This window comes from Uloborus diversus, chromosome 9, assembly GCF_026930045.1.
Source record: "Uloborus diversus isolate 005 chromosome 9, Udiv.v.3.1, whole genome shotgun sequence".
Taxonomy (NCBI): Eukaryota; Metazoa; Arthropoda; class Arachnida; order Araneae; family Uloboridae; genus Uloborus; species Uloborus diversus.
The window spans coordinates 76,277,979-76,293,807 of NC_072739.1; the positions used below are offsets into that span (position 1 = coordinate 76,277,979).

A 15,829-nucleotide genomic window follows, 5' to 3' on the forward strand; every position below is an offset into this window, starting at 1 on the left:
CATATCATACCAAGGCATTTTATAGAATGACAATTGCTGTTTAGGTAAAGTATGAAAAAAATCCTAATGAGACTATTATGCAGGGTGTTCCCTTTCATACTGCAATATACCTCTATTTTCGCAATCGTTAGTCCTAGATGAATACTTTCAATTGAAAAAATGTTCAAAATCAGATGCGGAGTTGAGATATTGAAAGTTTGAAGGAAAAATAAAAGTGAGTCAAAAAATACAAAATTTAACTTTTTATATGGGCCTAGGTCCCCAAACTTATATTTAGAGAAATAATTTCCTTTGAAAACTATTACTGATACAAAAAGCTTGACATTTGTGCGACCAAAACTTCAGGAGATATTCGAGTTCAAAGTTTTACAGGACCATACAGAAGATGAGATAGGAACTTATCGCTCTTTTAGAAGAATGACAGGTCATCAAAGTTAAAAAAAAAGGTATTTATATTTTTCATTGCTATTCATAAATAAATTCAAATGTTATGCCGTGATATGCAAAAACACACTGCATAACCTTGAACAATTTGAAAACCACTCTATGCACACACATAATTTACACTTGTTAACAGCTATAGTCAGGGCCGGAGTAAGTTATTTGCCCTTTGACTCCGCAGTTCTGATAAAAATCAGAGCTGCAGATTCGGAGTTGGACTGATTTTGAGAAAAAAGAATCGGAGTCGGGAGTTAAAAACTTGGAAATTCCAAGAGTCGGAATCGGTAATTTTCCCTCCCAAAGTCGGAGTGGAACTGGTTTTGAAGTACTTGAGTCGGAGGCCCTAAAATTCTTTTAATAGGAGTCGGGAGTTGGACATTTACCCTCCGACTCTGCAGATCACGTAAAAACATTTGCGCTTTCATTTCATTTGATTCAATTATATTTATTTTTGACTAGCGTCTACGATATATGTTACCTCAATTTTTATTAATAACTTTTTTCTATTTCTTGAAACCAAAAATTAACACTAATCAGAATCTGTGGTCAATTGTTTCAAATTTTTGGTGCCAAAAAATCTTTTTTCGTGTTTTCCTCGATGTTAAAAACTTTGAAGCGTTCAAAAAATCTTTTCATCAAGAGCTTTTTCCAACAAAGATTATTTCAAGCAAATCCTCCAAGTTTGGAATCTAGATTTGCATTAAGCTTTTCCGTGAGCCCCAATGTTAAGGTTTTTTGAACTGTTCAAAACTGTTCGAAAAATTGTTCACACTAAAAAGATCTTTTCTCTACATCTTCTTCATCAAGAGCTTTTTGCTTTGCCTTTTTTTTTTACGTCATCATTGAATACGTTTAGGTTTTAAAAAATTCCGTACTATACCGCAAAGTATATGGTCCTTAAAGGATATTAAAAAAAAAAAAACTAAGTACATTTTCAACAACAAAATCAGGTCCATTATCTATTTTCTCAAAGCTGTACATAGGACAATTCAAAACTCAACGTAATTCATTACACACACACAAGCTAGTTCCCTTTATTTCCCCTTCAATTAAGGCGCATTACACCCTCCGCTTGCTCTCCAATTCCCATTCATCGCACCTCAATCAAAGCGAGTCCCGCTTCATCAGACATGCCGATAAGCAGACGCCAAAACTTGCATGTAAATAGACGCGCAAAGGACCGAGCCTTATCTGCAAAGGTTTTGATAAAGGGAGCTTCTGTGAAGAGACCTGTTCCAGTTGTGTTTTATAAACTCATGCATGATGCTACCAGATATAATCATAGGTATTATAGTATGTTTGAGTTCTATCTTAAAATTAAGTGTCTGGAAATAAAATCAAATTTTATGCAATTTTAACCATTTAATTTCAGATTATTCTAAGCCGTAACTTTCAAACATGGTTTTAAGAACAACATAATGCAACAATATTACACAACAACATGGTTTTAACAACACCCAAATAAATTAATTTGAATTGCTCTATCTTTTATTTCTGTACATCAGAGCCAGACTAATGTAAGACGTATAATCGCTACTTTACAGGAGAGAGGGAAAATGTTTACCTGGTGCGTACTAAGGATAGCACTTGCGCTCTTTTAACACTGGAGAATTATCACAAAGGATTTTTTTTTCGAACTGCGTTTATATGGCTCGTTGCGGAATAGGATTCTAGATACAATGCTCTAATAATCCAAAAAACGCAATATTTGGACTTACGTTAGTCTGGCTCAGCTCTGAGGTACATTTTTTTTACAAGTTTAACTAATTTAATACATTAAGCAGTTTTAGACATTAATTTTCCCACACAATATTTTTTCCGTTTTCTTATAAACTTAAATTTTCAAACTACAAAAAAAAAAAAAAAAAAAAAAAAAAACATAGGTGTCCAGAAAATAATTTGCTTTTATCCACGAAAATAATTTCTAAGTAAAGAGCATACTAACTTGCAAATTTAAATTCCACTAAAATGTATGTTTTTACAGCATTCAATAAATGAAAATAATGCCAAAACAGCAAAACGGCTGTAGATTAGAGAAAAAACATAAAATGTGTATTGATGTAACTTTTGTCGCTGAAATTGATGAAGATTTATTAAAGATAAGGACCAGTTGTAGTAATTTTTAAACAATTCATAGAAATTGTTAGGAAAAAAGCATTAACTTTCGATGAAATGTATGCTTTTATTAACTTTATCTATGAAATTTAGTACAGTGCCGTGAGAAGAATACTATAACTAGTTAGTAACAATTCAATCGCTGTTGTTTTTCTCCATACTGCTTCATGGAAATCTAAATAAACTAATATATTTCACGATTTTTGAACTGTAAGGACTTTATTTGAATGCTTTGTAATTACCATTGCTAAATTTTATTTAGTTTGAAATATTTATGCATGGTCATATTTTAGGAGTGGGTTTTTATGGTTCAAGCCCTCTCCAAAAGTTCTCAAACTATTCCTAAATGTGATAAATAAATACCTTTGTGCTGAACAGTAAAGTAAGACAAAACAACGTAAGCAGAAGCACAAATTTGTAAATTACAGCAAATGCTGTAATTTACAAATTTGTGCTTCTGCTTACGTTGTTTTGTCTTACTTCACTATTCCCAAATGTACTTTATATTATACATTTTTTTATTAATTAATTATTAATAAAAATAATTATTAATTTATTAATTAATTAATTATTTTTATTAATTAAAACTTATAACTAAGTTACTTTTTATTTTTTTATTTCAATTTTGTTTCAAAAAAAAAATATTATTATTGACAAATTGTACAAACACAGTGCCTTATCTCCAGCATTTATTTTTATTGCAGTTATTGCGAAAACCGCCTCTTAAAAAACAATTCAGTGCTTTCGTTTAGAATTTGAATATCTAAACCCAAAAACGTCAAACTTTTTTTAATTTAGTGTCAAAAAATATGAATTTAAGAAGTATAGGGTAGATAGGGACACGTTTACGCAGTGCCCTTTTCTGAAAACGAATTATAAATGGAGAGCCCAACAGCCATATGAGATTGATGCTGCTCCCTAGCAAATATCCTCACAAGTTTTTGAGCATCAGTCGAACTTCGGTCTACCATGCCTAAAGAATAATCTGTTTTCGACCAAGTCGAGTAAATTTTGAGTAGAACGTTTTGAAGCTTATTGTGAATAAATAATAATTAGTTAAGAAAGAACAAATACATAAAAATTAGCAGTATTTTAAATTTTTTTTTAAGAATTGTATTTGTATGAGCTGAAATGTTGATAATTTTTTATGTACGTAGAAAATAAATCCAAACTTGGCGACGGGGCAAGTTTACGCGTTGACGTCTGAGCACCTTTGATTACGTTCTTACTCTGTCTTACTTCTAAACGTGCCATGACACTTTTTTCTGCTCCGAACTGTCTCAAAACTTTAGTATTTTCAGGTTATTTAGTTTTGAAAATCATCATATAATTTTAATTAAGTTACAAATACGTATCCAATAGCTTACAACCATGTAGTATTGTCTTCATGCCGGTTCAACTTTTACTTTATACACTATTCAGTCTGTAATAAATTTGCTTTGTTCTAGCGATGGTAAGACATTATGTTCAAAACACTAACAGAATCAGGTTAGATGTCAAAATAAATATGCGTAAGCATGCCCCGTGTCTGGGGTACGTTTACGCAACCGACTTGGATTCAAAAATAATTTTTTTAACGGTTAAAAACTTAAACTGACTCCATCAACTGCTTCATAAAACCGCAATGTCCAAAATTCTTTATATGTTAAAACATAAAATTTAGAAAATTCATTGAAAAAAAACTGCGTAAACGAACACCGGTCTACCCTTCGTATGTGAGTACACATCTATTCTTTTGAGTTATTAAACAGAAAGTAGGTATTTAATAGGGGTGAAGTTAAGTAATGTAGACATTTTTTTACTCTTCGTTTAATAGACACCTCACCTTTTACATTTGCTGATGTTAAATCTCTGCTGATGTGTAGCCTCTTCTCATTTAAATAATCAATTGTAATAAAAATTAGTAGAATAAACAAATAAATTTGAACTTTATTGGCTATATAGATTTCATGAGAGATGCATTGGTAAAATCCTCCCCGAAACAAAGATCTGGGTGCGGTCCTGTATTTTTATCTTCCCTCGAACAAAAATGTTCAACAAAAGGGAAACATTCAATTTTGCTAAATCAGCTGTTACTTACTTGTAGTACTCAGTCCATGAAATATAATACACAAGTTCTAAAATGATCATAGTTTAGTAAAACCGCGAAATACAAAATTATTCCAGTAAACAAAACTATATTTTATTGAAATTTATGAAGATTTGATGAAAATCACGGTTGGTTAAATAATCTTTAAAACAATTTCTACGCAATCATTTATGGGATCATATATTTCATAAATGAAGATATATGAATTTGTACTTTTAACTTCCCAGCAAATCTATCATTAGACAACATCTTGGATTTAAAAGATTTAATGCTATATTTTACCAAAATCATGACAGATTGCAGAAGTTTCATATATTAATATCTCTGAAACAAATATCACTGTTCTACATTTGAAACAGATAAATCGATGCCTAAAGTTAGTGACCGTAAAGAACAATCAAAACCATTTTCCTTCATTCAGCTCAATTTATCTAACCTTCTGTGCTTGACCATTGGCGATCAATTTATTTCCGAATATTCCTTCAATCAAAAACATGCCCATTTTATCGCTCTTATTAAAATATCATATTTTCCATAAGAGTTTTTTACTAAGCAGTGTCGGGAGGGAGATTTTAAGACAGCGGGTTATTTGCCCACCCCCTCCCCCTTTTGAAAATTAGTATTTTTACATGCAAATGGACATAGTTTTGCTGTTTTCCGATATAATTTGGTCTTATTACGGCGCGGATACTACAGGAGGGTCATGATACCGCAAGACCGTTCATAATACTGTCCGTTCACCGTTGTGCTCAAAAACTTTATAAATACAATGCAAACTATTTCAGTTATCTTTTCAGTTCATTAAGTATTTTTAGAGGTAAATATTTGAAACATTACGTCATTAAATTGTTTATGAAACTAACTAGTACGTTTATGCTTTATTGAAGGTGTTATTTCGGGCAGATTTGGTGCTTTGAAAACTCAAGCAGTTTCAGACATTCAGACATCCAAAACTAAGTGTTCATTCAGAGGGGGGGGGTATTCTTCATCATAACTTCCTCCCCCACAAAATGGTAGCCTGTATCTTCGTCCGGTAAAAAGAGTAGCCTGTCCTTAGTTTACACATATTCCCCTCGCCTTTGAGACGGGTTGGGGGTAAGCGTGCATATTCTAAATGACAGGCTTGTTTAAAACAATCTTGCATGATTGTATGAGTATTGAATTTAAATAAGCAACAGAAACGGGAATAATTTAGAATTTCAAGGATAAGTTTAAATTAAGTAGTTCATAGATGGAGTCTTGAAACCAGGTTGTACTATATTAGTGTTATTAGTGATAAATAAACTAGGTTCAATATAAATTTTGAGGTCGCTTGTATTGTCCATGAAAGTACTTAAATGCCCAGTTTAAAAGCATTGCTTTACGCTAGGTTCTAGATGTCAGTAGACTTTTTACCCGACTGCGCGTGAGCGACGCAAAGGAGGGTAATGTGTTTATCAGTCTTAGTATGTATGTCTGTTCCTATGTGGCGTTCAAAAGGCTGAACGCCTTGGCCAATTTTGGTAATTCTTACGTCAATCGATTTGTCTTAATCTTGGGAGTGTCACTATACACATGACAGTAATCAAAAGTACCATTTCAGAAACCAGTTGCCATTTTGTCAGTTTGGGATCGTCGCACACTGTGTCGCAAGCTACCTGCGTGTGACAAATGCAAGTAGTTTTCACTGCCTAAATTTTTTGTTTACTAAGTCTACTAATTGGGATCTCAGTGGCCGAGTGGTCCAAGCGATTGCTTCCCCCACTTGAGGCGGTGGGTCAAGACACCTTTGCTCCGGATGTACTTTTCCCTCTTTCTGATGTAAATTCTTTCAAGTGTTGTTTACTACCCGACTGCGCGTGCGCGACGCAAAGGGTGGTAATGTGTTCATGAGTCTATATATGTATGTTTGTTCCTATGTGGTGTCGTAGGGACTAAACGCCTCAGCCGATTTTGATAAATCTTACGTCAATCGATTTGTCTTAACCTTGGGAGTGTCACTAAACCCATGTTAGTAATCAAAATTCACCATATCAACAATCAGTCGCCATATTGTCAGTTCAGGATCGTGTCGCACGCTACCTGCAGGCTACACAGCGTGCGACAAATGCAGGTAGCGTTTCCACTCCCTGAATTTTTTGTTTACTAAGTCTACTAATTCGATTTTCATCTAAAACATGTTGCGTTTGTTTTTGTCGTGATTCAGCGGACTGAGTTTCGCGACGTGTACTCTCTTGACGGGCTTTTTTAGTTTTGGGAGAAAGATTTGATTGACGACTTTTCCGCGCTGTTTATATAGCTGTGGTTGACTTAAGTTCGCGCATTTTTGCTAAAGGTCAAGCATATGTAGCTTGAAGCCGAGTAAGGTTCCTAGAGGGACTAATAATCAGTAGTTTAGACCACCGCAAGTTACTTAATAATCCTCGCGATATAAATTCTCTCAATGAAATGACAAGATTGCGAAATTTACCGTCTTATAATTGTTATAATAACTAAGTCAATGAAAATTAACTAAAAAGTGTAAAATAAAAAATTATTAAATAAAAACAAAAAACCCGACTGCATAAAAACCAAAAAAAAACAAAAAAAATATAAGCCCAGTAGTTTAGAATTTTAATAAGTATAACTGAGTTACTACTCCGTTGAAATAATTTCGTAATCGATACACATATAAGACAAATCATAAATTCAAAAGCAGACTAGAAGGATCAACAGTCGGGGCCCATTCAAATTTTACGGGTTTCCTTGACTGGTCAAAAAGTAATGGGCCTCGACTGTTGATCCTTCTATTATTCTGCTTTTGAATTCATGATTTTCTTATGTGTGTATCGATTACAAAACTATTTCAACGGAGTAGTTACTCAGTAATACTTATTAAAATTCTAAGCTACTGGGCTTATATTTTTGTCTTTTTAGTTTTTTTGGTTTTCACGCAGTCGGGTTTTTTGATTTTATTTAATGATTTTTTTGAACTTTTGAGTATAACGGGTGAGAAGTTTGAATTATGGCTTTCGTTGAAAGTTTTCCAAATCATGCTGTATAGCAGCACCTCACAGTGCCACCATTATCATCCCGTGACTAAAAACATATGACAGTTTTTCCTACCATTTGCACTATTTAGCACCAAATTCTTAATTTTAGCACGCGTACACCCTTTTTCTTCTGCAGAAGTTTGTAGATGCTTTAATTGAATGGTTTATCAATGGCACTAAACTAAAGATCAATTGGATGTCGCAATGGTGATCTGTTCTGTTCTCAGGTGTAAGACGCATCCTACAATGGTAGCTTTGGATAGAAGGAGATCATGGGAGCAATTTCAATAAATCTGGAATTGTCGCAGACATGGTCTGGGAACATCAAGAATTAGGGTCAGGGGAGGACTTTCTCATGATAACACAACAATTGTGGAGGTACTAATCAAAACCACACATGTCCACACGTAAAACGTGTTTTTAAATAACTTTTCATGGGAAAATATTTATATATGTATATCTATATAAATTGATTTAGTATCATTAATGTTCTTAAGAGAAAGCTTTCAAATGTAGGAAGATCAGTTAATTTGTAAATAATTTTTTAAACTAATACATGTCTTTATTTGATTGGATCTGATGGACATGTTTTTCTTAGATTAAAATTGAAATAGACATGTTTGTTTCTGAATGAATTAAGGACATAAAAATATTTACAGACGGACACCACAACCTCAACAGTAAGTAAAACGAATCTAGCTTGACAAGGCTGATCAGCTCCATGTAGCGTGATCAAAATTGCAGCCTCCTATTTGTAGAAACCACCCAGTAACATTTGAATTAGAAGCTAAATTATTTTTTGATATAACGTGACCTTAGGATTACGTCTGAAGCGCGCACATTTTTTTTTTCTTTCCTAAAACAAAAAAATCTTTTAGAAAGTTGATACTTCATCACACATAAGGATTCCTTATATTCGAATATAAGAGCATCAGAATTAAAATACAAAGTTAAAAAATTCTGCGAATAAAGTACAAACATACACGCAAAAATTTTTCATTTGTGCAAATGAATTGAGCAATAGATAGATTGCACTGTTAAAGAATTCCGAAACGTTACTGAATATTTCGGTGGAACGTCACGGGATTTTACAGGTTTTCATCTACTTCCCCGTAAAATCGAGTATCTTTTCAAAATAATTTCCTGGATAGCTTGAAGCAGACTTACCATTGTTGTGAAAAATATTTTTAGCTACCAGTTTAGAGATTGACAGAGCTTGTTTATTAAATGTATCGCCTTTAGCTCGATTACGGCCCATCCAGTTTGACAAAGCTCCAAATGAGAGTGAATAAGTCACTGGATAGCTGCACCAAGGCTGGAATTGCAAGCGAGGTACATACTTGGTTCTTACTTGCAATTCTGTCTGAGGTTTGGCCAAGGTTGCATGCTTATGATGCTCCCTTGGTAAATCAGGAAGATTCTAATAAAATCCATTAAACCTATCTAAATTTTCCTTGACAGTTCCTGTGACAGAACTGGCTTTAACTGGGTAGATTTTCATATTCTTCTGGAAGTTTCAAGAATAATTTCAGAAAGGTTACTGACATTCGGCGGAAAACGTTCCTGGTTTTTGAAAGATATGTTCCTGATAGAAATTTGGCACATCAGCTGTCCATTATTTTCCAGGAACGTTTCTGAATTGTTTTTACAGTGTATTATCATATTAAAAAATCGCCAGTCATGGTATGACGGTTAAAACTTACTTCTACATTTGAACGAAGCTATTGCTTGTTTTCTGATATTTTGATAGTTGAAATTTTAAACCTAACTCCAGTGGATTAACCCAGTAGATAACGCTAAATGTTGACCACTTTTTCGTTTCTTCATTCTCGTAAACCAGTAAAACAATTAAAAATATTATCAAAATGTCATTCTACGACCTCGACTTTCATCGCTGGTGACGTCAGGAGCGTTACTCGATCCGTGAATTCGCTATTATATATATATATATATCTATACATATAATAAAATAAGATGTTTGTGTGTGTGTGTGTGTGGCGCGCATCCCGGGAAAACGGTAAGGCCTAAAAAGATGAAATTTGGTATATAGGTGTAGTTTTTGCTGAAGTTGTGCACCTCGGGCTTCGATTTTTGATATTTTAATTAGAAAAAAAGTTATTTAATGTTTTATGTGGTTTTTAGCACTTTTTAGTACTTTTAACCTCACAGACCCCGAACCAATCGCGCCAGACAAATATTTTTTGCACTATAGTGTCCGAAATTTAATCTATACATATAATAAAATAAGATGTTTGTGTGTGTGTGTGTGGCGCGCATCCCGGGAAAACGGTAAGGCCTAAAAAGATGAAATTTGGTATATAGGTGTAGTTTTTGCTGAAGTTGTGCACCTCGGGCTTCGATTTTTGATATTTTAATTAGAAAAAAAGTTATTTAATGTTTTATGTGGTTTTTAGCACTTTTTAGTACTTTTAACCTCACAGACCCCGAACCAATCGCGCCAGACAAATATTTTTTGCACTATAGTGTCCGAAATTTAATTTTAAATATGATGAACAAAAAAGTTTTGAAGATAGAGCAATTTTTGCATTTTTTATGAATTTTTTAAAAAAACTTTATTTTGCATTTTTTTCTGGGTTTAATTTTTTTCTAAACGCATCCCGTGAAAAATATAATAACCGCTTTTCTACAATTTTACTATGTAGTAGCCAGAACATTTCGCCCTTTACAGAAAAAAAAAGTTTTCAAAAATATTCAAAAGTTTTTTTTTTACAATTTTTTAAAGGCAGAACAAAGATATGAGCTATCGCTTCACCGAAGATTTGCTGTCCGTTGACCGCTGCGAATATGACGTAACGCAACCACGTGATCTAACTAAAGTGCGTAACTTGCTTTTTTCTTTTCTTCCTTTCGAAGGATTATTCGCTTTTTTTTTCTTTCCAGGTATTTCATTTGTTTCTCCATACCCCCCCCCCCCGGATGTTTTGCTAAAAATTCGATTTTGGTTAATCAGACGGACCACATCGGATCGTTTCGGTCCCAGTCACTTTTTTTTTTTTTTTTTTGAATTTCAATAAAAACAATGATTTTTATACTTTGGCAAACTCCGGGTACCACAAAGACATCAATTTTTTGTGCATTTTAATAAATAAGTAAGCGCGCTTTTTTTGCATGATTTTCTTTTTGTTAGTGAATAAGATTGGAGGTTAGATCAAAATAAATAGAGATAGATGAGAAAATTTAGAGATGGATCGAATAGGTAGATAGATATACATTGAGTGTACAAAAAATGTTTTTTTTTTTTTTAATTTTGTTCTCGAATTAATACTTTTTTTCTTTGAAAAAAGATTGTTAATTACTATCAGAGGTAAATTTCCATGGATCTAGAGAAAGATAAATCTACAGGTCGATGTACAGTGAGAGATAGACAGACCCCGTTATTTAAAGAACAACAACGGGGGTTGGGGGGAGCGCTGCGATTTGAAAACTTTGTTAATTACTGTCAGATTGTATAGATGGATAGATAGATAGATAGATAGACAAATGCACAGGTCGATACAGTAGACGGAGAGCAAGAAAGAGACATGCCCGATATTTAAGGAACTTCAAAGGGGTGTCAATGCCCCCCCCCCCACACACACACACACCATGACTTTGAAAAAACAATGCTTTCAAGTAAAAGTAGAAGTGTTTTTTGTTATTTTTCGGCAAAATTTGCATGAAGTGCAAGCAGTTTGTGTCTCCCCTCCCCCTCCTTTAAAAATATTCCAAACGACGGAACTGGAGATAGATCTAGAAAATATTTTATTTAAATTAATAATGATATAGATATAGATCGATTGATACCGCCACGAAACTTATTTAAGCAGCCGCCGAAGGCGGCAACATTAGCGCAAAAAGGCAGATGATAGTATTGATATATAGAGAAAAACATTGATTAATACCGTCGCTACATTGTATATGCAGCCGCCGAAGGCGGCAACCCTGGCGTAAAAAGGCGGACCAGCTGGTCGCCGAAGGCGGCTAGTATATATATATATATATATATATATATATATATATATATATATATATATATATATATATATATATATATATATATATATATATATATATATATATATGGGGATGCTACATCGAAGTTATAAGTGCCCTTTTATTCTGCATGAATAAACAGGAAGATAACGTGATTACAAACTTTTAAATTAAACTTCTTAAAAACGAAAAAAAAAATTTGATTTTAGAAACTTAGTTTAATTGTTTAATAAATAAAAGTCAAAGGGTTTTGACTTGGTAACCAAAGCTTAGCTTCGAAGAGACAGAAAAGCATTTTGTATGCAAACACATAGAATCTGTTTTCAATCCACTGATAATAATTGGATTTTTTCAAGAGTTTGTAAGTTAAATCATCTGCTCCCTGGGAAAGCAGAGAAATTTTACAACCTCCAAAGCAAAACAGACATATACCTGTCTAGACATTCAAAAGAAAATTAGTTTTCCAACTCGAATGTTTCAACTTAAATATTTTATAATTAATGTAAATTTGCTTCACTTTTATCTTGACAAAGAATTAGGAAAATTTTGATAATTTATACACAAATGGAATTCTGAAAATCGTAATAAGTTTATAATCAAAGTTAATATATAATTGCTTTTGTTTAAATGAAAGATAGGATGCTAGGAGTTCAATGAGCTATATTTTAAAGTTGAAAAAATACAGGTTGAGTATAACCCCCAATAAATAAATTTAGAAAAGGTTGTTTATTGGAAATATGATTTTATTTATTGATAGTACGGTAAGTAGATGCACATAGAAAAGTTGTTAGTTGTTTACAAAAAGGCACATTAGTGTAAACTATTTTGTACTTAGTATAAAATTTGTTATTTCAAGAATTATAATGTAGTACGCCTAAAATAAATGAAAAGAAAATTTTACAGAAATGTGTCTCCGACATCTAATAAAATAACTAGCTCTTGGTAAATAACACAACGTGGAACAAATATGATTCAATTAAACTGCAACTAATTCTCTAATCTATAATGCTAAGTAGAAATAGCGATAAAAATCTTAATCTACATCACTGATTCGCAAGTTTCACCCCCCCCCCCCCTTTTCCAAATCTTGCGATCGCTTCAGTTGTCTTCTCAAGATCAACTGAGCTTTTAAGGAAGATGGCGACGAAGATGCCGTTGCAGCTGTCGCATGCAAAAGTCGATTCGTTTCACGGTCAGTTGCGGATTTGACCAAAATATAGCTCTAGTCCATCCGAGCCGGTAGACAAGGGGAAGATATTGGTCTGCTCTGTATGACTAATTCCACTTCAAATATGGTGTTCCTCGAGTGGAAATTATTGGAAAAGAAATAACCGTAATTCTATTAAGGATTCCTTAAGTTTCCTTTGCAGAAGAGTTGTATTTGTGTTTCCTATTTCCTGGAAAGTGACGAATAAATGGTTTAGGGTGGAATCTGTAAAGAACAAAATAGTGTCTGTAAAAAAATTCCTCGTGAAGAATCAAAACGTTTTGAATTTTATTCCTTTTTTTTTTTTTTTTTTTTTTTTTTGTTTACTAGTGGTACCCGCACTGCTTTACCCGTAATAGAAAAATTGAAAGGTCTTTTGGTTCGCCTGTATATTTACAAATAATGTATGGTGAATTTTCTCCCCAAATGGCTTGTACCCATGTTATGATTGCACGTTATGATGATTTCGTAATTTACTTGTCCATCTTATGATAATGTTGTTCTTAAAATTGGAATAGAAAAAGAACCACATTGAATTTTCGAAAAATCGCCTCGAGGTGCACACCTCCATGCTACAAACTAATTCTGTGCCACATTTCATGAAAATCGGCTGAACGGTTTAGGAAGTGTTGCCAGATTGGGGGAAATTTCCCTATTTTGTTGAAATCTGGTGCTCTCTGGGGAAATTTTGGGGAAATGGGTTTTGAGGGGAATTCTTTGGGGGAAATTTTTTTTCTTGGGGTTTTCTCCAAAAAAAAACTTCTGGAAAAAAGAATTTTTTTTGTATTTAAATTCGCGTCTTGACATCTGGTAGTTAAATTGTTTGTATCAAACAGCGTTGGTTTCGCTTTGCTCAACTTGATGGAATTCGCATTTCGCATTATGTGGAATCTTAAGCAATGGAATTCGCATTAATATTCTGCTTGAGTAACTAGTTGATACGTGAAAAATAAGTGTGATGAAGAATGTTCTTGGATAAATATATACAAAAATCATAGTTTAAATGTACATGCAGAAGCAGAGTAGTAAATGTGAGTAGAAAAAAAATATTTGGCTATTTCTTTTCTCTCGGTCAGGCGCTTGTATTAATGACTAGTGGCACCCGCACGGCTTTGCCCGTAGTAGAAAATTAAAAGGTCTTTTAGTTCCCCTGTATATTTACAAATAATGCATGATTAATTTATCGCCAATTGGCTTGCGCACGTTATGATAACTTGGTAATTTAGTCGTCCATCTTATGATAATTTTGCTCGGGAAAATGTTCTTAAAATTGGAATAGAAAAAGAACAAAATCAAATTTTCAAAAAATCGCTTAAAAGTGCATACTCCCATGCTACAAACTAATTTTTTGCCAAATTTCATGAAAATCGGCCGAACGGTCTAGGCTCTATGCGTGTCACAGAGACCCTGTAGACAGAGTGATCCGGACAGAGAGATATCCAGACAGAAAGACTTTCAGCTTTAGTATTAGTAAAGATAAAAAAGTTAAAGATGACAAAAAAAAAAGGCGAAAATAGAAAGGAAAAAAAAGTTGGGGAATTTTATAAGAAAATTTTGCTATCTGGGGTAAAAACAATTTCAAGAGACAAAAATATCAGATGAAGTCTATTCATTTTATGAAAATATTAGTGCAAAAATAATTTTTGAATTTGGGGAATTTTGATAGAAAACATCGCTTTTTGGGGAAAAGTTGGAAGGGAACTGGCAACACTGGATCTAGGCACTATGCGCGTCACAGAGATTCTGACAGACAGATCTGAACAGACAGAGATCCTGACAGACAGAGACACTTTCAGCTTCATTGTTGGTAAAGATTTTCAATGCTAGTGAACGAACACATCAAAGAAAATGCACAGTTATCCTCTTTTTTTTAAATAAGATTTAAGAAATAAAAATTGTGAAATAAATTGGCTCAGTCATGAGAGTAAACCACTTTTTTTCTCGTTTAATATACGAACAAAAAAAAAGTACAAACTGACACAGATTTAATTCCTTTAAATCAGGCTAAAAGAATTTGATTTGGGGACCATATACAAAGTAAAATGAACATGTTTTATTGAAAACACCTATTTTTTATTATATAAACAAATTCTGTGGGTTAACAGCAGCCTGAGTACTAAAGCTGATCACATTTCGATCAGTAGAAGTATAGGTAACTGTGAACGCATTAGCAGCACGATTTTGAGAAATGCAAGTACCGTCAGTGCACAAAAAATGCTACTTTCCTGTTCAAAGATTAGCGTAACTAAAGCTATTCTTTATAAGTAAAAACTATATTAAGTAATTGATTGAAAATACTGTGGTTTTGTTAAAATTATTTATTTTTACAAACTTTTGAGAAAATCAGTCTTTGAGATTTGAAAAAAAAGTAATCGGAAACAGGTCAATATACTTATGTTTTATAAGTCATTCATGTACTATTTATATTGTAAATCTAATTAAGTTAGATCGCACCTTTTTTTCAGCTATGTAAAAAATCCCATTGTGAACATAAAATAAATCATGCTGTGCTACTCAATGGTTGTCACACAATATATGAGGGAGCGATAAGCAAAGGGATGTAAGTGAACTTTATGCAGTTTAGAGTAAAACGCACTTAAAGTTCAAACCTTAGGTAGGATTTCTTTGAATTTTTTTCTCTAAATCATGCTGTATAGCAGCACGTACCAGGGCTATTAGTATCATATCTTGCCCCAAAGGAGGAGAGGTTCACCTACCATTTGTACTGATTATCTCTAATTTTTTAATTTTGGCACTTTAATTTTTTTTTTTTTTTTTTGCTTCTCACTGCATTATGTGTAATTTGACTATATATATATATATATAATTAATTAATATAAAACTATTAATATTTTTAAAGAATTTTTTTGAAAACCCTTACACTGCGGTTCATCACCCGTGCGTTTTGTGCGGTAGTTATGCCGCTTATTATGCTGTAAAAATTAGGCCTTCTACTTTCTTTAAAAGTCAACT

At 33.1% G+C, this 15,829-nt stretch overlaps 1 protein-coding gene across 1 annotated transcript in view; it reads left to right on the plus strand.

Annotated features, from left to right (window-relative positions):
* LOC129230325 (uncharacterized) overlaps positions 1-15,829 on the plus strand; it is a 184,310-nt gene that overhangs the window by 142,052 nt on the left and 26,429 nt on the right. The gene's annotated exons all lie outside the window — the stretch shown is intronic.